Source organism: Peromyscus eremicus, chromosome 3 (assembly GCF_949786415.1).
Source record: "Peromyscus eremicus chromosome 3, PerEre_H2_v1, whole genome shotgun sequence".
Lineage (NCBI taxonomy): Eukaryota > Metazoa > Chordata > Mammalia > Rodentia > Cricetidae > Peromyscus > Peromyscus eremicus.
In genome coordinates this window covers 20,815,797-20,839,736 of record NC_081418.1, presented here as the reverse complement: position 1 = coordinate 20,839,736, position 23,940 = coordinate 20,815,797, and positions in this window count along the sequence as shown.

Below are 23,940 nucleotides of genomic sequence, written 5' to 3'. Positions count from 1 at the left end.
TTTCTTTTTTCAGGGACTTAAAGTTCTTGTCATATAGGTCCTTCACTTGCTTGGTTAGTGTTACCCCAAGGTATTTTATGTCATTTGTGGCTATAGTAAAGGGTGATGTATCTCTGATTTCTTTCTCCACTTTTTTGTCCATTGTATATAGGAGGGCTACTGATTTTTTTGAGTTGATCTTGTATCCTGCTATGTTGCTGAAGGTGTTTATAAGTTGTATCAGTTCCTTGGTGGAATCTTTGGGGTTGATCAAGTATACTATCATGTCATCTGCAAATAGGGAAAGCTTGACTTCTTCCTTTCCAATTTGTATCCCCTTAATCTCCTTATGTTGTCTTATTGCTCTGGCTAGAACTTCAAGTACTATATTGAATAAGTATGGGGAGAGTGGACAGCCTTGCCTCGTTCCTGATTTTAGTGGAATTGCTTTGAGTTTCTCTCCATTTAATTTGATGTTGGCTGTTGGCTTGCTGTAAATTGCCTTTATTATGTTTAGGTATGTTCCCTGTATTCCTGATCGCTCCAAGACCTTTATCATGAAGGGGTGTTGGATTTTGTCAAATGCCTTTTCAGCATCTAGTGAGATGATCATGTGGTTTTTTTCTTTGAGTTTGTTTATATGGTGTATCACATTGACAGACTTTCGTATGTTGAACCATCCTTGCATCCCTGGAATGAATCCTACTTGATCATGGTGGATAATTGTTTTGATGTGTTCTTGGAGTCTGTTTGCCAGTATTTTATTGAGTATTTTTGCATCAATGTTCATGAGGGAGATCAGTCTGTAGTTCTCTTTCTTTGTTGTATCCTTGTTTGGTTTGGGAATCAGGGTAATTGTAGCCTCATAGAAGGAGTTTGGTAATGTTCCTTCTGTTTCTATTGTGTGGAACAATTTAGAGAGTATTGGTATTAACTCTTCTTTGAAGATCTGGTAGAATTCTGCACTGAAACCATCTGGTCCTGGGCTTTTTTTGGTTGGGAGACTTTTAATGACTGTTTCTATTTCATTAGGGGTTATTGGACTATTTAAATAGTTTATCTGGTCTTGATTTAATTTAGGTATGTGGTACCTATCCAGAAAATTATCCATTTCTTTTAAGTTTTCCAGTTTTGTGGAATAGAGGTTTTTGAAGTATGACCTGATGATTCTCTGGATTTCCTCAATGTCTGTTGTTATGTCCCCCTTTTCATTTCTGATTTTGTTGATTTGGGTGCTCTCTCTCTGTTTTTTGGTTAGTTTGGATAAGGGCTTGTCTATCTTGTTGATTTTCTCAAAGAACCAACTCTTTGTTTCATTAATTTTTTGTATTGTTCTCTTTGTTTCTATTTTATTGATTTCAGCTCTCACTTTGATAATTTCCTGGCATCTATTTTTCCTGGGAGACTTTCCTTCTTCCTGTTCTAGAACTTTCAGGTGTGCTGTTAAGCCACTAGTGTGAGCTTTCTCCAGCTTATTTATGTGGGCGTTTAGTGCTATGAATTTCCCTCTTAGTACTGCTTTCATAGTGTCCCATAGGTTTGGATATGTGGTGTCTTCATTTTCGTTGATCTCTAGGAAGTCTTTAATTTCTTTCTTTATTTCTTCCTTAACCCATTGGTGATTCAGTTGGGTATTGTTCAGTTTCCATGAGATTGTAGGTTTTCTGTAGTTTTTGTTGTTGTTGAAATCCAACTTTAGACCATGGTGGTCTGATAGAACACAGGAGGTTATTCCAATTGTTTTGTATCTGTTTAGATTTGTTTTGTGACCAAGTATGTGGTCGATTTTAGAGAAGGTTCCATGGGGTGCTGGGAAGAAGGTATATTCTTTTTTGTTAGGATGGAATGTTCTGTAGATGTCGATTAAGTCCATTTGAGTCATGACATCAGTTAAGTCCTTTATTTCTCTGTTAAGCTTCGATCTGGGAGATCTGTCCAGTGGTGAAAGTGGGGTGTTGAGGTCTCCCACTATTAATGTGTGGGGTTTTATATGTGATTTAAGCTTTAATAATGTTTCTTTTACATATGTGGGTGCCCTTGTTTTTGGGGCATAAATGTTCAGAATTGAGACTTCATCTTGGTGGATCTTTCCTGTGATGAGTATGTAATGCCCTTCCTGATCTCTTTTGATTGATTTTAGTTTGAAGTCTATTTTGCTGGATATCAGGATGGCTACACCCGCTTGTTTCTTAAGACCGTTTGATTGGAAAGTCTTTTCCCAGCCTTTTATTTTTAGGTAGTGTCTATCTTTGAATTTGAGATGTGTTTCTTGTATGCAGCAGAAAGATGGGTCCTGCTTTCGTATCCATTCTGTAAGCCTATGTCTTTTTATAGGTGAATTAAGTCCATTGATATTGAGGGATATTAATGTCCAGTGATTGTTCATTCCTGTTATTTTTTGGTGGTGATATGTGTGTACTTTTCTTCGTTGGGGTTTACTGCTGTGGCTTTATCTATTGCCTGTGTTTTCGAGGGTGTATCTGACTTCCTTAGGTTGGAATTTTCCTGCTAGTGCTTTCTGTAGGGCTGGGTTTGTGGATAAATATTTTTTAAATCTGGCTTTGTCATGGAATGTCTTGTTCACTCCATCTATGATGATTGAAAGTTTTGCTGGGTATATTAGTCTAGGCTGACATCCATGGTCTCTTAGTGTCTGCATTACATCTGTCCAGGTCCTTCTGGCTTTCAAAGTCTCCATTGAGAAATCGGGTGTTATTCTGATAGGTTTGCCTTTATATGTCACTTGGCCTTTTTCCTTTGCTGCTCTTAATATTCTTTCTTTATTCTGTACGTTTAATTGTTTAATTATTATGTGGCGAGGGGACTTTTTTTGGGGGTCTAGTCTGTTTGGTGTTCTATAGGCTTCCTGTATCTTCATAGGCATTTCCTTCTTTAAGTTGGGAAAGTTTTCTTCTATGATCTTGTTGAATATATTTTCTGTGCCCTTGAGTTGGTATTCTTCTCCTTCTTCTACCCCTATTATTCGTAGGTTTGGTCTTTTCATGGTGTCCCAAATTTCTTGGACATTTTGGTTCATGACTTTGTTGGCTTTAGTGTTTTCTTTGACTGATGAATCTATTTCTTCTATTGTATCTTCAACGCTAAAGATTCCCTCTTCCATCTCTTGCATTCTGTTGATTATACTTGCATCTGAAGTTCCTAACCGTTTTCTCAGATTTTCTATTTCCAGCATTCCCTCTGTTTGTGTCTTCTTCATTTTTTCTATTTCCCTTTTCAGGTCTTGGACTGTTTCCTTCATTTGTTTCATTGATTTTTTTTTATTTTCTTTCAGTATTTTATTGTTCTCTTCCAGGCCTTTATTGATTTCTTCTAATTTGTTTGCCCTTTCCTCTAGTTGTTTACAGCGTTCTTCACATTTTTTTGTCTTTTCCTCTACACAAGCCTCTAGCTTCTTCATGATGACATTCATAAGGCTATTTTCTTCTGCTTCTTCCAATTTCTGATGTTCAGGTCTAGGTGTTGGAGGAGGGCTAGGGCCTGGTGATGGTGTATTGCTATTCATTTTGTTGTATGTGTTTCTGCCTTGACGTCTGCCCATCTCCTTGTGGTTCGTTCTTGGCCTTATCCGCACACTTGGTTCAGACAGAGCTGACAGATTCAGGAAGTCTCTCTCTCTTGTCCAGATGGGAGCTCTCTTGTCCAAATTGGAAGTCTGGGGCAGGATGGGAGCTCTTGTTCAGAAGGGAAGTCAGGGGGAGGATGGGAGCTCTCCTCTCTCTCTCTCTCTCTCTCTCTCTCTCTCTCTCTCTCTCTCTCTCTTTCTCTCTCTCTCTCTCTCTCTCCTCCAGCCGGGAAGTCCGGGGCAAGATGGGAGCTGTGCTTCAGAAGGGAAGTCCGGGGCAAGATGGGAGCTGGGGGCCAGCCTCTAAGTCTCAGCACACTCATTCTTTTTTAAAAGATGTTTCTCTTAATTCTTTGAGAATTTTATATAATGTATTTTTATCATATTTACCCCCCTCCCTCATTTACTCCAGATACTCCCCAACTTCCTGCCCACCCAACTTCATGTCCCCCCTTCCTCCTTCCCTCATTGAATCCAGGTTGTGTTAGCCAGCTACTTCTGGGTGTGGACACACCTGGAAACTTGGCTGATATACTAGTCATCGTTCTACTAAAGAAAATTAACTTCCCCTCTCCCTGCAGCCAGTTTAATGTCAATACTCCCCAGGTAGTAGTTGGACTTCAGGCTTACCATCATTCTCCTCCATGGTAGGATTTTGTCTGGCTTGGTTTTACACTGGTCTTGTACATGTTGTTATAATTGTTGTGAGTTATATGTGCATCTACACAGTTGTATCTGAAAATTATCCATGACCAATGGTTCCTACAATATTTCATGGATGACTTTAAGGAAGTTGTTATTCATGAATGTCTTAAAATCTCTTCTTCTACATAGATCTTTGAGCCTTGAGGATATGGGTGTCATATAGACATCCCACATAGGGCTGAGCACTCTGAAGTCTCTTATTCTCTGTACATTGACTAGTTATGGGTCTCTGTGTTAGTTACAATCCACTGCACATAGAAATGTCTCTAATGATGGTTGATCTACAGGTATACCAGTAAGACTTAGGAGTTGTTTTATTGCCTTGTCAATTTAGCAGAAAAATAGCAGTAGATTTCCCCAAGGGCCTATGAGTTCCTAACTACAGGTTCTTGACCTCATTGCCAGTGCCAGGTATGCTCTATTTTGTGGAGCAGGCCTTAAGTTCAACCAAAAGTGGTTGGTGACTTCTATGACATTCATGTCACTATTGCACCAGTGACCATATCTTGCGAGACAAGGTTGCCATCCATTCATATTTATAATAACGAATTTGCCATATAATTAACACAACATGTACAGTTTGTTTTGCATAAATTTGGAACCCCATGTAAAAAGCATGCCAAAAGTGATCACAACACATAATCAGTGATATCCACATCACCACACTTGTCCTTGCCTGTCTGTTTCCTGTGGAAGCTACTCTAATAATCCCCTATCACCTATAACCTCTTTAAGTTCTCAATATTGACCCACAATCATCTCAGACAAAACTCAGATTCCTGGATGAGTTGTGGGAGTACACTGTGACCTAGCTCTGCCTCCTTGATCATCACCTAACTCATCACCTACAACTACTCCTCATGTCCTGCACAGTCTACTCCCTGACCTACATGGAGGTTCCTAAGTTCCCATCAACTCTCCATTCCATGTTTGTTTATGGTGTTCTCTTTGCTTTGTCTGTCCTTCTAAGTGATTTATCTGACTTACAGTTTTGTACATATGCTGGGAGGAGGTTCTTTTGTTTGTTTGTTTTTTTTTTGTTTTTTTTTTTTTTTTTTTGAGACAGGGTTTCTCTGTGTAGCTTTGCACTTTTCCTGGGACTTACTCTGTAGTCCAGGCTGGCCTTGAACTCACAGAGATCCACCTGGCTCTGCCTCCTGAGTTCTGGGATTAAAGGTGTGCACCACCACCACCTGGCTTGGAAGGAGGTTCTTCAGAACACCCTCTGTCTCATCTCAGTTCTGAATAGATTGAAAACTAAAATGAATAATGAGGAAATTGGAAAATCAAAACAGCATTTGGTTAAGGACTGGATCTCACACAGGAAGTCATGGTTTTAGGACTGTGAACTCAAAAGGGTTGTTAATAAACAGTCCCAGGGAGGGGGCAACTCATCAACCCACTGCAGCAATGCATGGTGGGAACATACCCTTCCTGGTGGTTGATGGAACCCTAAAGAAGAACTGTGCACACTGCAGACAACAGATCCCAAGAGGAAGAAAAAAGAAACTAACTGGAAAACCCTGGACCCTTGGCATTTTTTAATTTAGCAAGTCATTGTATTTTCACTGGACAGGGTGAGGGTGGGACAGAGAAACATCAGCCATCCTGTTAAAATATCCTTCACGTGGACACTAGAGTGAGGGAAGCAATACCTCCCTCTTTTTCGGTTCTGTCTATGGCCTTCCCTTAATATTAACTAAGAGATTTAGAGATACTCCCCCTTTGTCACTGGTTCTTCAGGTAGGCGTGTATTTTCCTTTTGGTGGCATTTGGCAGAATCTGGAAATATTCTGAGGAATCTCAGTGGGGAGAGGGTTCTACTGATACAGTCTGGATACTTCTAATTGTCTTACAATGAGCATGACAGAAGCAACAGCACAGATTTATCTGCCTGAGTATGGTGACATATGCCTATAATTCTAGAACGCAGGAGACTAAGGCCAAAGCATTACAAATTCAAGGCCAACTGGAACCACCTTTTCAGATATTATCTAAAAAACTAGCAAAAACAATCATCTGGCTCAGAATATAATGGTATAAAGGCTGACAAACCTTGTCCTAGGCACATACTTCCTCAAATTTATACTCTGCCATTCTTAAGTCTCCCAAACCTTAAGTGGAAGGTGGAGATTTTTGCTTAAATTTTGCATATTCAATATCCAGTTGTTGCTCAATACATGTTTCTTAAACTATTTAGTGAATGAATGAAAGAAAAAACGAATGATGTCATAAATAGTAAAACACCAAGTATAATAGTCACCTAACCCTTTGGATAACATAAAGACCACTATGGTGGTTTGAATAAGAATAGCCCCCACAAGCTCATGTATTTGAATGCTTAGTCATCAGAGGGTGGAACTGTTTGATAGGATTAGAAGGATTAAGGGGTGTGGCCTTATTGGAGGAAGTGTGTCACTTTGAGGTGTCAAAAGCCCATGATAGACCCAGACTTTCTCATTCTGCGTGTGGATCAGGATGTAGCTCTCAACTACTGCTCCAGCACCATGCCTACCATGTCTGCTGCCATGATAATGAACTAATCCACTGAAACTGTAAACAAGCCCCCAATTAAATGCTTTCTAAGAATTGCCATGGTCATCGTGTCTCTTCAAAGCAATAGAATAGTGACTATGACAGAAGTTGGTACCAGAAGTGCTTTGACAGGTCTGGCCATGTTGTTTGTTGGAGGAATATAGAAGGTGTAGGGACTTTGGACTAGAAAGGTAATTTGATGCTTTAAGTGAGGCTTAGTGGGCCATCCTAGCAGGAGCATGAAAGACAATTGCTTAGGGTCATTTGAACTATGGAGGCCTAGCTCAAGTAGTCTCAGAGGGGAAGAGTAATAGTAAGTGGCCTTGACACCATTCCTCTGATATTTTGGCAAAGAATGTGGCTGCTTTTTACTCCTTTCCTAAAAATATGCATGACGCTAAATTGAAGAGTTTCGGATTAGTGGCTTTGGTGGAGGAGATTTCAAGACAGCCTATTATTGACTATGCTATGTGATTACTAATTATCACTCTCATGCAGATCTATAATAAAAAGGAACAAGCTGAACAGAGAGAAATGCAAAATGTACAGTTTGAAGAGAAAAGGAACCCCAGGAAATGTAATGGAGCTAAGTTCAGTGCTCACGAAGATAAAAAGTTTAAAGAAAAGCCCTTTGCTAAATGTAAAAGAGGGAGTGGTGAGCTCAGGACAAGACTCCATCCAGCTAATCTTCCAACTTGTGGAAAGAAATTAAAAGAAAGCTTTTAAGCAGTGAAAAAAAATCAACAACAGAAAGCTGATGCAAATGTAATTGAAGGAGGGGGTCAAGTTCCAGCTCCATCAAGCAGCAGAACTTGGTAGTTTTGGCCCTGTGGTTCTGGATTTAGAGACAAGGATACAAGAAAGGGGTTGTGGAATCTCACTTCATGGCTAAGGAAAGCTGCTGAGGCCAGAACAGTGTCATGGGTGTCCTTGTATGAAGGCTCACAGAAGGTATTGCATGAAGCTATGAAGGTGAAGCCTGAATTGTGTTGGAGACCCCAAGATGTTGGAGATGCCAGAGTTGTGCCCTACCTGCCAAGGAGAGCTGCAGACCAGGTGTGGAACCAGTCCAAGAGAGAAAAGCATGTTGTAGTCAAAGCTGAAAGGACTTGGAGTTCTAAAGAATGATTTGACATCAGTCACAGAGATGCAGAATTTGGAGTTTGCCCTGCTAGGTTTAGACCTTATTTTGGTCTGGTATTTCCTCACTATCCTCCCTTTCTTCCCTTTTGGAATGGTAATGTATATTCTGTACTGAAGGTATGTGATATGCTTTTTTAAAAAATTTTGATTGTATGGGTTGTAGTGGGAGTTGCAGTTAAAAGATTGACATAAGTCTCAGAAGAGACTTTGGACTTTTAAACAGTATTGAGATTGTGATAAACTATGAAGGCTTTTGAAGTTGGACTAAATGCATTTTGCATTATGATATGGCTATAAGCCTATAGGAGCCAGGGAGTGGAATGTGGTGGTTTGAATAGTCTCACATATTTGAAGGCCTAGTCTTTAGGAAGTAGAACTGTTTGATAGGATTAGGTGTGGCCTTGTTGGAGGAAGTGTGTTACTGGGGGTGAGCTTTGAGGTTTCAAAAGTCCATCCTAGACCCAGTCCTGCTCTCTCTGCCTATAGATCAGAATGTAGCTCTCAGCTACATTTCCAGGACCATGCTGGCCATGCCTGCCACCACACTTCCCACCATGATGATAATGAACTAAGCCTCTGAAACTGTAAGCAAGCCGCCAATCAAATGCTTTCTCTTATAAGAGTTGTCATGGTCATGGTGTCTCTTCATAACAGTGGAACAGTGACTAAGACAACTGCTTATAATCAAGGTTTCTACTTCAGAGCCTAAATTCATGGAGTCAATGAACTAATAAAATTCCACAGAAAATTATGTGTTCATATTTGCATTGTTTTAGTACAGTACCTAGATTTTAGCCTGTTTTTTAGAAGTCTACTACTCCGGTGATTTTTTTTTTTTTTTAATCTACAATCTTTAAGCATCAATTCCCTTTCTAGGAGATGTTTGGCCACACCTGTCATGAAGCATTACCTCGTGATTCTAACCTCTCAAATTAAGAACCAGAAATGCTGAGACTCCTGTCTTTGACTTTCTCTCTGTCCTGTTACTCTTCATGGCCCTTGTCATGACATTTGCTGTGCTGATACAAGAATGGCCTTCAAATACTATATCCTCAGCATCTTGTTAGTTTTATTCAATCTTGACTCTAATTATGCATTTAATTGGCCAGGATGACATTATATTTTAGCAGAGATGTTAGATAGTATTATATCTGCCTGGTGTACTAAGAAATAGCACATGTCCTCACTCCATATATCTACCTGCTATTAACACTTGCAATTGGCATCTGCTTCTTTGTCCCATTTCTGATGCATGCAAAGGATTTTCTGTGAGGAAAAAAAGTTTACCAAGCTGTCACTTAGTGACATTTAGTGTCATTTAGTGGCTATACAATTTTTGGTTAAATACTTTTTAGTCTTTAAGACTTGGTTTCTTTGTCTGAAAAATAAAAAAGGTAACAATAATAGAATCACTTCATAAGGTGCATGTAGCATCCTTAAGCATTGCATGAAACCAAATAAGTCTGTTTAGTGTTAACATTACGATCATTTAATGGGTTAGTGTAGAGGTTTATAAGAGTCTAGTTAACTGTTTGTTTGTTTTTTTTTTTTTTTACTTCTTGGGAAATTAATAAGAACCTGTGCTTTCTCTTTCAATAATTTCAATGAAATATCTTCTTGACATTTCTTTCTTGAGAATCTTACCACTGAGCAAGGGAGGAGCTTAGAGTTTAATTTCATGTTGGCAAACTACTAATCAAAACTGCTGCTTAATCACCCCATTCTCCAATTAATCTGTGCAAAGTAGTTTCAGTACATGGAGTGGAGACATTTTCTGCTAAATTAATTTGAATGATATCTTGGTTCTGCAAGTCGCTTTTCAACACTTGATGTTATCGATCTTTTAGAGTGTCGAGGGGTAAAGCAATGGGTGGGGTGCTGACTGCTGAGAAACCTTTGTACGAGAGAAGTAAAAAGCATTAAATTAGCTGAACTGCTTTCGTTGGTGTGACTAGTGGTTAGTCATAAAAATAAACTCTCTATGCCCAGCATGGAGGCACATGCCTTTAAACCCATATCTCAGAAGGCAGAAGTAGGTGGATCACTATGTGTTCAAGGCCTACCAGGTATATATATATAGCAAATTTCAGGCCAGCCATAGCTTGGTTGTGAGAGCTTGTCTCAATAAACAAACAAAGAGCTCTCTCAGTAAAGTCAGAACTAAGCTTGTCTGACTTGACTCTTCAGGGGTATGTCTGTATATGTATATATCCAATCATTTGAGACCACAGAGTGAGTTTATATGAACAGATAGACAAGGCACTTAGTTTTGCTGTGTGTGTGTGTGTGTGTGTGTGTGTGTGTGTGTGTATGTTTTTTTTCTTTTGAACTTTAGAGGCACGGTTGTATTTGTTGTCCTTGAATTCTGCTCTCAGTATGCCTTCTGCCTCTTTTTATTTTTATTTTTCCCTTTCAACCCCATTGTTTACTCCATTTATTGACTGCCACTTTAATAACCAGTTAATTGTGTCCTTGAATAAGTATATCTCTTTAAAAACCATGTTAATGAATGCACCATTTTGATCACTCAGCACAATGCTTTTTATGATCTATCCATACACAACTATGTATACATCTAGTGTATGACTCTAACTGCTGCATGGAATTCTAACTAATATATACCAGAAATATTTACTATGCATTTTCTGAGTTACTAGACATAGATGGCCCTAAGTCATTCCTCTCACACACCACCTCATGTGAGCATCCTCATAAGTGACTATCTACAGATCTGTGAAAACATTTTTCCAGGCTACAATTCAAAAGTGGAACTAGGTCACCATAGGGGGAAATGTAAGGAAACATCTCTTTATGTGTGTTTAATGCTTGTTTCTACTGTAATTAGAATGGTCATGGATGCTTATATCTGTATCAGCAGAACTTAGGGATTCCTGATCCACCAGGATCTCATCAACACAGGATATTACTGTTTCTAATCTCACCTCTCTGATCAGACATGACCTCTCATTGCTAACTTAGCTCTTCTATCCTTACCACGCACACTTCCACTACCAGTAAGGTTGAGCATTTCTTCATATAACCATCAGTTATTTGAATTTTGCCCTGTTTTCTCCATCACTGCTATAGACATAAGTGTTTTGCTGCTGTTGATATGGTGGTTCTGTATTTTCATTTAAAAAGTTCTTGAGGGGCTGGAGAGATGGCTCAGAGGTTAAAGGCACCGGCTGTTCTTGCAGAGGTCCTGAATTCTATTCCTAGCAACCACATAGTGGCTCACAACCATCTGTAATGTGATCTGATACCCTCTTCTGGCATAGAGGCAGAATACTGTATACATAATAAATAAATCTTTTTTTAAAAAAAAGTTCTTGAATGTCTGGTCATTCTCGTGTTAGAGATAGTACATATTTTCTTTCAGTGACTTCTTCACTGACCCATCATGGTACTGCTCACTCAACAGGAATTCTTATAGTTTGTACTGTTATGGCATTTGGTTGGGGAAAATGCTGTCCTCATGATGAAATCAGGAAATACTGCTTTATATTTTACTTCATTACTTTTTCATTTTTATCTTGCACCTCTTGATCTTTAAGTTACTTGGAGTATGCTGTATGCAACCCAGCTTGTCTGGTTTCATTGGTATCATTTTCAATAATTTTCACTGACTTGTGATGCTTCTGCAATAAGATAACAGTTTCATGTTCTCAGGGTTCTGTTTACAAGTTTTCTGTCTACCACAATAGTCTATTAAGTTTTCTTTGTGTTTTCTGCTGAGTCAGCAATGTGTCTTAGTCTGTATATCAATACACATTGCTCTTCCATTCTCAAATTCCCTGCTGGTTATTTAAAGACTTCTATTCTTTCATATAAATCTTATATTCAAATGGTTAAGTTCCTCAAAACATCCTGCTAGGATGTAAACATTCTGAAGTTAATGCTAGGAGAGAAAAGATGTTACATAATGAGTAGACATTTTGCTCAGATTTTCTTTTAGGCTCTAAAATTTAGTTTGAATACTTTCTATGAAATTTTGTTCCTTAAATACTGATGTTAGTTCCTAGGTGCTATAGTTTTGATTGTTACTGGAAATAGGCCTTCTTTATGTTGCTTTTGATAAATATTGTTGGTCAAATTTTTAAGCAAATTTTGAATGGATAATTAATACTTCTAATATTAATTTTGTCTGTGAAACCCTTGACATTTAAAAAACTTTTTCAGTCATGAAAATTAATAGTTGGCTGTTCATTCCTAATTTTCTTCCTTCCTTTTTATCCCCACTCCTTCTCTTTTTAAGATACAGTCTTGCTATATCTCAGAGTAGTTTTGAACTCTGCTCTCAAGCAATCATCTCAAGTGGCTGGAGGTATAAGTGTCACCATTTCTGGATTTTATTTTGTACTTTTCTATTATCATTTATCCAGTATTCAAAGAATCATATAAAAATAAAATCATAATTATAGCGGTCTGCCTTCCAAGCATCTTTATGAAATATATTGTTAGTTGTAAATTTTTAGTTGATAATCTTTATCTAGAGAAAACATCATCCTTCTAGTTCTTTTAAAACAGTTTTATTTAAAATTTTCCTATAGCTTAAACTCCACAGTATTTTCCCCCACATTAATTGCTTAATTACAGATTTTCTTAAACTGTCGCCTATATATTCCCAGGCTAAAACTGACTTGATCACCAAATTTCTTAATATACAGATGTCATAGTTAGAATCTTCAGGGTCTCCCAATGTTCAATAGGATGAAGGCTTGCTTCCCAGCTTGGCAGTACTGAGGCAAAGTCTTTAGAGGCAGGACCTGTTAATAAAGGTGAGAGCAGATGGTGCCTGGTCTCTTCTCTTCCACTCCCACACATGCAATGGAGATTTTGCTCCACTGCACCTTTGCATTATGATGTGCTACCATAGATCAAAAGCTCATTCATTAACAATGTACAGAAACTATGAGCTAAAATAAACATCTTCTTTATTAATTGCTCATCTTAGATATTTATTATAATTACACAAAACTGTAGGATAGTCTCCAACTTAATGATAGTTCCATCTACAATTTTACAATTTTACAAGAGGCAAAATGGATATGTGGTCTGTGGGAAGCGAAGTGTGAACTTAAACTGGTGACATACAATATAGCATCCCATCATGGTTGTGAGCAGCAGCACTGAATGGCAGCCCCAAGTCAGCCATGGTAAACTTCAGACACGCTACAGCTTACCGTGTAAAACCTGGATGCTTTGGTGAGAGAATTAATCATTTCTTCAACTCGAGATATTTTCAACTGGTAGAAGGTTCACAAGACACAAAGGGTGAGCCGAGCTGCATCTGTAACAACTACCTAACAATTTTAGACTTGTCTCATTTGCCATCATAAGTGAGGCACACCTACATAATAGTCCTTGTACTGTTTTATTTTTGTTAGTGTATCGTGTACAAAATGTTGGGTTTCTGCATTGTTTCCTTGTGGGTATGAAGTCGGGGTCTTGTTAGTTTTACACACATTGCTAACATAGTTTTCCCTCTTTTTCTACCTTCTGAAATACTCATACAAAGCCTAGCACTTCCTTACTAATTCAGTAAAGCAACTCTAAAGCTAAAAGTGTTTTGATTGCTATAAAAAAGAATTGCATTAATGTATTTAGATGTATCTATTTAAGTCATTGATGCTGATCTCACCTGATCTTTTGAACCTGTAACTCCCCCTCATATCTCCCACACCCCATATTTATTGTTTGAAAGCTTTTAGAAATTTTGTTGTTGATGATTGTCTTAAATTTTAGTAATATTATACATATGTGTGATTTTGTTTATAATCTATTTGTGCCAAATTATGTTTTTTTTTAATCTTTTTTTTTTTTTTTTTTTTTTTTTTTTGGTTTTTCGAGACAAGGTTACTCTGTGTAGCTTTGCGCCTCTCCTGGAACTCACTTGGTAGCCCAGGCTGGCCTCGAACTCACAGAGATCTGCCTGGCTCTGCCTCCCGAGTGCTGGGATTAAAGGCGTGCGCCACCACCGCCCGGCCCAATTATGTTTTTTTAATTATTATATTTATTAAATTTGGGGCGGACATGTGCATACCACAGAAGGCAGAGGACAAGCTGTAGGAGTTGGTTCTTTTTTCTACCATGTGGGTCCCATGGATTGAAATCAGGTTATCAGACTTGGCCACAAGTACCTTTTTTGAAAAATTGAAAATAGTATTTATTTTCAAGCAGTATATTCTGATCATGTTTTCACTTCTCACTTCTCCTCTCAGATCCTCCCCACTTCCCCAGATACTCAACTCCATGCTCCCCGCTTTAGGAAACAAACAGGCTGGCTGGCTACATTTATGTCAACTTGACACAACCTGGAGTTATCTGAAAGGAGGGAACCTCAATTGAGAAAATGCTTCCATAAGATGCGGCTGTAAGACATTTTTTTAGTTAGTGATTGATGTGAGAGAGTCTAGTTTATTGTGGGTGGTGACAACCCTGGCCTGGTGGTCCTGGGTTCATAATAAAGCAGACTGAGCAAGCCAGGAGGAGAAAGCCAGTAAGCAGCACCCCTCCATGTCCTCTGCATCAGCTCCTGCATCCAGGTTCCTGCCCTCTTAGAGTTCCTGTCCTGACTTCCTTTAGTGATGAACAGCAATATGGAAGTGTAAACCAAATAAACCCTTTCCTCCCCAAGTTGCTTTAGTCATGACATTTCATCACAGTAATAGTAACCCTAACTAAGATACAAGCCATTAAAAAAAAGAATAAAACAAGACAAACATACAAAAGAAAGAAGAAAAAAACAAAGAAAAAGCATGAGAAATACATACACATGCAGAGACACACAAAAGCACACACATATACACAAAACCCCATAAAAACACAAAATCAGAAACCTTAATAGATAAACAAAAGACTAGTAAGGTAAAAAATATGCAATCAAAGCATTATGAGACAAAACACCTCCCAAAACCTACTGAGTTCATTCTGTGTTGGCCATCTACTGCTAGGGATGAGTCCTGCCTACCCTTAAAGAATGATTTGTATACCCAGTGAGACACCACTGGGAAAACTAATCTTTTCTTTGAGAGTAGCTGTCAATTGTAGATAGTTTCTGGCTTAGTGATAAGGGCTTGTGTCCACTTCCCCTCTTACAGCTGGGACCCCATTTGACTTGAACCTGTGCAGATCCTGCGCATGCTGCCACAGTCTCTGGGGGTTCATAAGCCTGTCAATCCAGTTGAGTCTAGAAGGCACTGTTTCTTCTCTCCCTACTAACACATATATAGACAGATGTCTTACATATTTCTCTAATTTTGAAAACTTTATAGCAAATAACATTGCTTCTTCCTCTTCCACATAGTTCCCTGAGGCCTGGAAGGAATGTTCTGATTTAAAAAATCCCATATAGGACTGAGTGTTCCAAGGTCTCTCATTCTCTACACAATGTCCAGTTGTGGGTCTCTTTGTTAGTTCCAATCTCCTGCAGGAGGAAGCTCCTCTGATGTGTTAGTGATACAATGATCAATGCATATACCAGAATATCATTAGGAATCATTTGATTGCTTTGTTCCTGTAGCAAAACAATAATATTTGCTTTTTCCTTAGGTCCATGGCCTCTCTATTCTCAGGTTCTTGGCCACCTGAGCAGTGTCAGGCCTGGGTTACATCTCATGGAATGGGCTTTAATCCAATCCAATAGTGGCTGGTTACTCCCACAACTTTTACGTCGCTATTCCACCAGCTTATCATGCAAAAGGCCACCATTATAAATCAAAGGTTAAGGAGCGGGGTTAATGTTTAGCTTTCTACTCTGGAAGTCTGCAGAGTTCCTTCCAGTACCACGAACACTAGTCAGCAGTGGTAAAGACTTTAGTTAGGCACCAGTTTGACTTCTCTGTGTTCACAGAGCTATGTATGTGTTGTCCCATCAGTTTGTGGAGAGCACCAATAGCCATGGCAATAGCCCTGGTTATTTATGGCTTCTACAGGGTCCCATGGAACAATAGCTCAGTTAGATACAACACATTCCTAGCATCGGGGGTTTCACTTGGTATCAAGAGAGATCTAGTTGGGGCTTTGTCTCCCCTGTAATTTGGTAATTCCATTTAGATTTCTTTCATATCTATATATATACTTTAAGATACTTCTATTGTAGTAGGTTTCCATATGATGCCTTAGGTGGCCCTGAGTGTTAGCTGTCCCTCCATGTATTCATTCCCTTACCCACACTATTTTCTCCACCTCTCTGCTAATCCTACTGTTCTAGTCTTCACCTCCCCCCATCTTTCCATAACTATTTATTCTATTTCCCCTGCTTTAGGAGCTCTTTCCCGTCCCACCTAGTTCCTTAGTCTATACATAACCTTTGTAATTATATAGGTAGAAACACACCTATCAAAGGCTTAAAAGCTAACATCCGCATGTAAGGGAATACATACCATCTTTGTCTTTTTGGGTCTGGATTACCTTACTTGAGATGATTTTCTTTTAGTATAAATTTTTTTGTCTTATTTTACCACTTATTTATTATTTTGAAACAGGGTCTCATGTAGCTATGTAGTTGAGGTTGACCTTGAATTTCTGATCCTCCTGTTTCCAGGAATTCTGGGATTACCAGTGTGTGCCAACATTCCAGGTTTATAGTGTTAGGGATTGAACCTAGGGTTTCATATATTAGTGGATACGAAGCATTCTACTGACTGACCACATCCCCAGCTCTCTGTGTGCTTGTGTCTACACTCCATGTGAAGGCCAGCCGTCAGCCTTAAGTGTTTCTCGGGAAGCCTGTCCACCCTGGTTTTTCTTCATTTTCACTACATTTTATTATTTGTTTGGGCAGGGACATATAACCCAGCACCGGGAGGTCAGAGTTCAACCTGCAGGAGTCAGTACTCTATTTGCAGGACATGCATCAGGGAAATCAAACCCAGGTTGTCAGCTTTGGCAGCAGGTGTCTTCATCTGCTGGGCCATCTTGCTATCTCCACCCACTTTGTGTTTTTTGTTTTGTTTGTTTTTTTTAAATGTCAAATGCCTTATATTGAAAGAGGGAGGAGGTCTTAAATACAGGCTTACAGCACAATGGGAGAACCCTGGAGGGCAGAAGTTCGCTACAGATGTTTTACAATCTTGCATCTAAGCTGTTAACGCCCATTATGTAGGATACATAGACAAGGAACTTCCCTTAAGCATTCAGGACGGTGAAACCCAGGAGGGAATTAGCATAGGGAGGATATCAAGGTCAAGGTTAGCAAGCAAGACAACAGCTACCCCAAACGGGGGTCAGGGCCCTACAGGTCCCCCTTTTACTAATAAATGAGCTTCTGACTTAGGTTGCATGGGATGTCAGCAGGTCACCTTACCCATCATGGAGATGCCTGCCCAGGCCACACAGGCGCTCTGTCTTAGGTTGGTGAGCGCCCCCTCAGGCATTACCTGTCTCTGAATACTCATTATCATACAGGCTCAATCATGTGTGAGCTGCAGAGTTAACTGCTGTCAAAGATCTCAAAGTGGCGCTGGGCTTGCAATCTGTGTGTTCGACACAGAAAAGACCAACAGAAGTCCTAACCCACCCATAGCGAGTAGGTTAAAGGCAACTGAGCCATTCCCTTCCTTAACGAGCCTGCAAATTGGAGTCCTTGTAAGCCTCTAGGCTGTTTCCAATTTCTGGCGATTATAAATGGAACAACAATGAACATGGATGAGCAAGTGTCTCTGTAGAAGGATATAGAGTCCTTTGTGTATATGCTCAAGAGTGGTACAGCTGGATCTTGAAGTAGATCTAGGCCCAGCTTCCTGAGGAACCACCACACTGATTTCCATAGTAGCTGTACAAGGATGCATTCTCACCAACAACAGAGTCCTCTTACTCCACCTCCTCACCAGCATGAGCTGTCATTTGTATTATTGACCTTAGTCATTCTAACAGGGTAAGATGAGATCTCAAAGTAGTTTTGATTTGCATTTCCCTGATGACTAAGGATGTTAAAATTTTCTTTAAGTGTTTCTTGGCCATTTGAGTTTCCTTTACTGAGAATTGTTCTGTTTAGATCTGTATCCCATTTTTAAACTGGGTTATTTGTTTTCTTGACATCTAGTTTTTAGAGCTCCTTAAATATTTTAGATATTAACTCTCTATTGGATATGTAATTGGTGATGATCTTTTCCCTTTTTGTAGGCTGTCGCTTTGCCTGAATGATGATGTTCTTTGCTGTACAGAGCTTTTCAGTTTCATGAGGTCCCATTTATGAATTGCTAATCTCAGTGCCTATGCTACTGTATCCTGTTTGGAAAGTCTTTTCTAGTATCAATAACTTCAAGGCTCTTCCCTACTTTCCCTTCTATCATGCTCAGTGTATCTGGCTTATGTTGAGGTCCTTGATCCATTTGGAGTTGAATTTTGTGCAGGGTGACAAATATGGGTCCATTTGCATTCTTCTACCTCCAGTTTGACCAGCACCATTTGTTGATAGTGTTGTCTTTTTCCATTGTGGCCACAAGCACCTTTACCTGCTGAGCCATCTCACCAGCCTGTTACCCATCTATGTTTCTAATTTAAGGTCTTATATACTTCTCCAATTTTGAAAACTTCTGCTTATTCTGTCCTCAAATATTTCTTTTCCTCCCTTCATTTATTCTTCCTTTCTCAGGACTCCTATTCTATGGGCATTAGCTCTTTTAAAAGACTATAAAACTTCTATATTCTGTGTCTCTTACCTTCTGTCACTAATACACTCCTGTTTGCTTTCCTGGGAAAGCAAACATCTTTGCCTTACAGTGTACAGATAATGCCTTCTCTAGTTCACCTCTCATCCTTCAGTACCTCATCATTGATTCATTCTTACAATGATCTATGTCTCTTTTGTGTTCTGCATAACTTTCCTTTTCTTGAGGATTTTTATTATGCTTCAAACATTTTTGTTCTCTCTTGTACATCATTAGTGCTTCATCCAGTACAGATTGTTCAGCTTATCTTGTTTTTTTGTACTTGTAACTCAAGGAACTACATCCTTGACTATTTCTCAGTAAAGCAGTCGAAAGCTAGGCTCTGTTTCTGCTCATCAGAGTGTACTTGGCAGTGGAGAGGGAATGTTCCTCATGGAAGAATGACTTGGGTGCTGTAAGTCACCCCCATTACTCATTCTATGTTCTCTCTGCCAGCTACTAGGCACCCACTTTCAACCCTCCCTATAGTTTAGCTAATGGAAGCACTTTTTATCAAGAGTGCTCTGAGCCCCTGTCATGGCTTCCATGGGGTATAGAGGAGGGGAGAGAGAAGAGAGAGCAAGCTTAAGGCCTGGCCTCTCATTTGCTCTAGGGATTTCCTTCAGGGGCTTCTTTTCCATGGTTTGATCCAGAGCACAGGATAGCATCTGCTGTGGACTGCCATGACCCTCACTCCAGGACAATGCTTTCTGTTGCCCCTAAAGAGTCTATAAATTTCCATGTCAGGGGTGCAGATCCTTAATCTACTTTAGCTCCTGTCTGACATCTTGCTTAAAGGAAAATCAGTGACTAGTTCACTCTTTAGGGAGGACCAGCCAGGTACCTTTCTGAAAACTCCCAAATGCACAGCCAAGTTTGCTGATAAAATGTGCTTAAGGAAGCATGTTAAGACTGAGACTTTCTTCCAGAAAGTTCTAGCTGTACAATGCCAGAAGAGGGTGTGTGGATGACTTGAGGTGGCAGCTTTATGCCACAATTTGAGAAAGAACATAGCCAAGGCTAGAATGACAAGATGAGTTTTAACAAATTTTGTTGCCATCCAGAATTAAGACAATTTTTCACTCATTCTCTCCTTCTTCCCCTTCCACCTCTTCCTCCCCCTTCATCTCTCTCTCTCTCTCTCTCTCTCTCTCTCTCTCTCTCTCTCTCTCTCTTTCTCTCTCTTGTGCACATGCAAGTGAATCTCCTCTCCTCTTTTTTTCTTTTTTATCTCCTTCTCTTCCTGCATGTAAAATAATCTGGACCTATTTGGCCACAGCAGTATGCATCCACCTAGTGGGACTCAAATAAAGAGTATTTTCAGAAGGAAGTTTGGTGGAAGGGCAGAGAGAAACTCTTTCCACCATAGCTGGAGGATTATGTTTGGACAAGAAAGACTGATTTGACTCTGAAATAAAACTGTTGCCGCACAGTTTTCCAACAACAAAAGGTAGACTTATAAGAAAACACTATGATTCTCTTTGTTCTTCTAATTATAATGTCCCCTCTGATTTCATTTCATGCGCTCCTTGCCAGAGCAAGCCAGATAATTGAAGAAAGACAGCCAGATTAGTCCCTCCAAATTACCTATAGTCTACTGATAAAAAAGATCACCAAAAATATACAGTCCGTTTTTATTTCCTACTAAACAGAAATGTGCAGGGAACTATTCAGAAAATGTTATTTTATTTGCATTCAGCATTTATGTAAATCCACGAGAATAAGTGGTTTTCAATGACATCATCCTCCTTCCTTTCTTTGTAAGTCGATAATTAACTGCCGGGTACACTTTCCAAAAGGAGGATTTCACCAAATAAGGGGCTTTGCGAGTGCAAATCACAGAGCAGGCAGCACACGATGAATAGAGAAATAAATTTACACCCCCCCCCCAGGAAGGGATATACCTAAGTAACTGTGCCTTAGAAATAATACTTGCTAGTTCTTTTTTATTTTCTTTTTCAGATCTTGCCAGAAGAGTCCAAAGAAAAACTGTTTTCAACTCCTAGTTCAATGGATGAATTTGAAATGAGAAAGAGAGATGCTGTTAATCTTGGCTTCTGCTCAGGGCCCCACCTGTTGTCTCTCTTCATCCTCCACCTAGACTCGTCCCTGGCTGGGCAAGACAATGAAATCATCCATCCTTAAGTGATTACGTGAATCTCCCTGGGCTTGAGTCTGTACCAGACTACAGGGACAGACCCAGGAAGCAAACAGCAGATCAAGGAATTGTCTGTCAAGACAGAAGAAACACTGGGAACCGTTTATGCTAATGGGAGTAATTTTTCCCTAGACTCACACAAAACTAGACTCCAAAATTCTGTGAGCACTTGGCAGAAATGATCCGTGGATTTGTCTTTCCTGTCTACCATCACATTTACCTGTGCCTCCTCTCTCTGGACGTGACAACCAGGCCTCAGGTTGAGTGGCCCCAGCCATCCTTCCTGCTTCATCCCACTGCATTTTTATCTGAATACACTCTTATTTCCAAACTCAAAATGTCTGCTTATTTGACTATTGTCTGTTTTGCCAAATGGGTGTCCTTTCTCTTTCTCCCTCTCCACACCTCCGAAATCATGTGTAAACTTGTGGCCACTGTACTAATTCCCTCAAAGGCCACTAAGATCCCTATGATGGAATCTAATGAATTACTTTGCCATGGAGTACACTGTAATGATCTTGATGTTTGATAATAATACATTCTGAAATACCTTCCCTTTAGTTAGAGACAACTATATGTTGCACATGCTACGAAGCATTTTGTATGTGCAGAAGAATCTTCGCATATTTCTGCAATGGCCACTGAATGTGCAGACTGTTATTAATACCATTTCAAAATATACAAAATAGTGGCATGTGAATGGTTAAGTGATTTCTCATTTCTCCAGTAGGGAGGAAGGATTCAATTCTAGTTCATGTTGACTCCAAACCCACGCATCCTCTATCCTCCATGATAACACTCCTACTCTACAAGGTATGTCTTTGTCCCTCCATAGTTATGACATATCTTCTGGATGTCTACAAACACACACACACACACACACACACACACACACACACACACATACACACACACACACACACACACACACACACACACACACACACACACTTCAAGTGGACATCTTTAGGTCCAGCCTTGATGCCTTCTCCAGGCTATTTCTAGCATTCCATCACTCAGCTCAGATGGCTGTAGTAAAATCCCTCAGACTTAGTGGTTTACACTCGGAAATTTATTTTCTCACAGTTCAGGAGATTGGAAGTTGAAGTCAGCATCCCAGCATGGTCAGAAGTGAGGGCTTTGTGCTTTGTAGACAGATGATTTCTCATTGTGTCTCATGTGGCCTTTTTATCTCAATGTAAATGCAGGTCTCTGCTGTATTTTCTTCTTAGAAAGCCACCAGTTTAACTAGAATGGATTACCACCTTTACAGTATAATTCAACCCCAATGATCTCTTCAAGACCCTTTTCCAGACACAGTGACATTGTAGGTCAAAGCTTCAGATAGGAATTTGGGCATCAGAATTGAGAACATTATCTGTGTCCTCTAGCTCAGCCCCTTCTCCTTACCTCTAAGTCCTTGTCACACCCATTTCCCCAGATCTTCCCACAATCAGTTCAGATTCAACAAATTCAAAATTTTGGACTAATTTCTCTGTCACATAAATGTAATCATCCTTGTTTTACTTCAGACAAAAACTTACAGTAGCTTTTGAATTTTACTCAACCCCAGTCTTGGTTACCACAAAAGAACTCTGACCTTCAAAGTATGTTTCATAATCCTCTGGTCCTTTCTTTCTATCACACTACCACATCCTAATCTCCTGTAACAATTACTATTCCTACACAACAAAACACCCCAAAACTCAATGTTAAAATAATTATTTAGCATTCACCATGTGTTTGTGGACTAGCTAGGGGGTTAACTAATTAAGGCTGCATTCAGCAAGGGCTTAGCTGCTCCTGGGCTTGTTAAACATAGATTAGCTAAGTTTTCATCTTTTAGTGAGGATGGCATCCTGCCTAGTCACACAACAATATAAATGCTTCTCAAATTTTTGTCCATATCATCCCTACTCAGACTCTAGCAACCAAAGCAAATGGCCCAGCCAAGTTACCACAAGTCTCTAGCCCAGGGTTAGAGGACAGGCCCTAAAAGGGAGAGGAGTACATATTGGAAACAGCAATGCTTCTGACCACAGCTTTTCGTTCATATATTACAGTGCACAGCCCTTAGTGGCTTTTAGTGACTGTAGTGTGATCATGACCCCTGCTTCCGGTGTACATGTTTCAGGTTGCCCTTCTACCAGGGACCACTTTTGTCATACTAATCATCAGTTCTAAAGTGATGGGTGGGTTAATATCTTTTTCTTGTCCTTCACAGACCCACATAATTTAACCACTATTTACTTAACATATAGCTTTCACTCTAATTATATGATACTCCAGTATTTCATGAGCATCTTTTAGTTATTCTCATCTTAGTGCCTTTGTTCATACAGCCTTTCTTGCCTGACCTGCAATCTTCTTTTTCCAATCATCATGACTTCTGTTCCTTAGGTAATTTTTCCCAACATATGCTCTGTATAAATAAAATGCTGATTGGCCAGTAGCCAGGCAGGAAGTATAGGTGGGACAAACAGAGAAGAGAATTCTGGGAAGTGGAAGGCTGAGGCAGAGAGACACTGCCAGCCGCCATGAGGAGAAGCAACATGTTAAGATACCAGTAAGCCACGAGCCACATGGCAACTTATAGACTAATAGAAATGGGTTAATTTAAGATATAAGAACAGTTAGCAAGAAGCCTGCCATGGCCATACAGTTTATAAGTAATATAAGTCTCTGTGTGTTTACTTGGTTGGGTCTGAGCGGCTATGGGACTGGCAGGTGAGAGAGATTTGCCCTGACCTTGGGCCAGGCAGGAAAACTCTAGCTACAAATGGCACCCAATGGGTTGGCAAGAGTTTCCACCTAAAACCTGAGGAAAAAAATTCTAAAACAGAACCCCAAACAGCTTCCTAGTTGTCTCTCTCAAGTTAGTGGCAACCTACGGGTTTGAGCTACTCTATGGTGGGTTTGTGGCGAGCCTGTGGGCTTGACCTATGCTATGTTACACAGAGGTGTCTCCAAGCTGTGCACTATGCTATGTGTTGGATATAGTTTTTGCTAGTTAAAAAAAAAAAAGGAGGTTTCTGGGCTACACGCTGCTTTGATAAAAGCATAGACCCACTGTTTCTGGGAGTTGATGGCTCCCAGAGCTGATGGTAAATGTACCACCACCATGTTGGGAAGCTAAGGTGGGCGGAGCCAGCAGGCAAATGTTTCAGTCTTAGAATGCTGCAGTT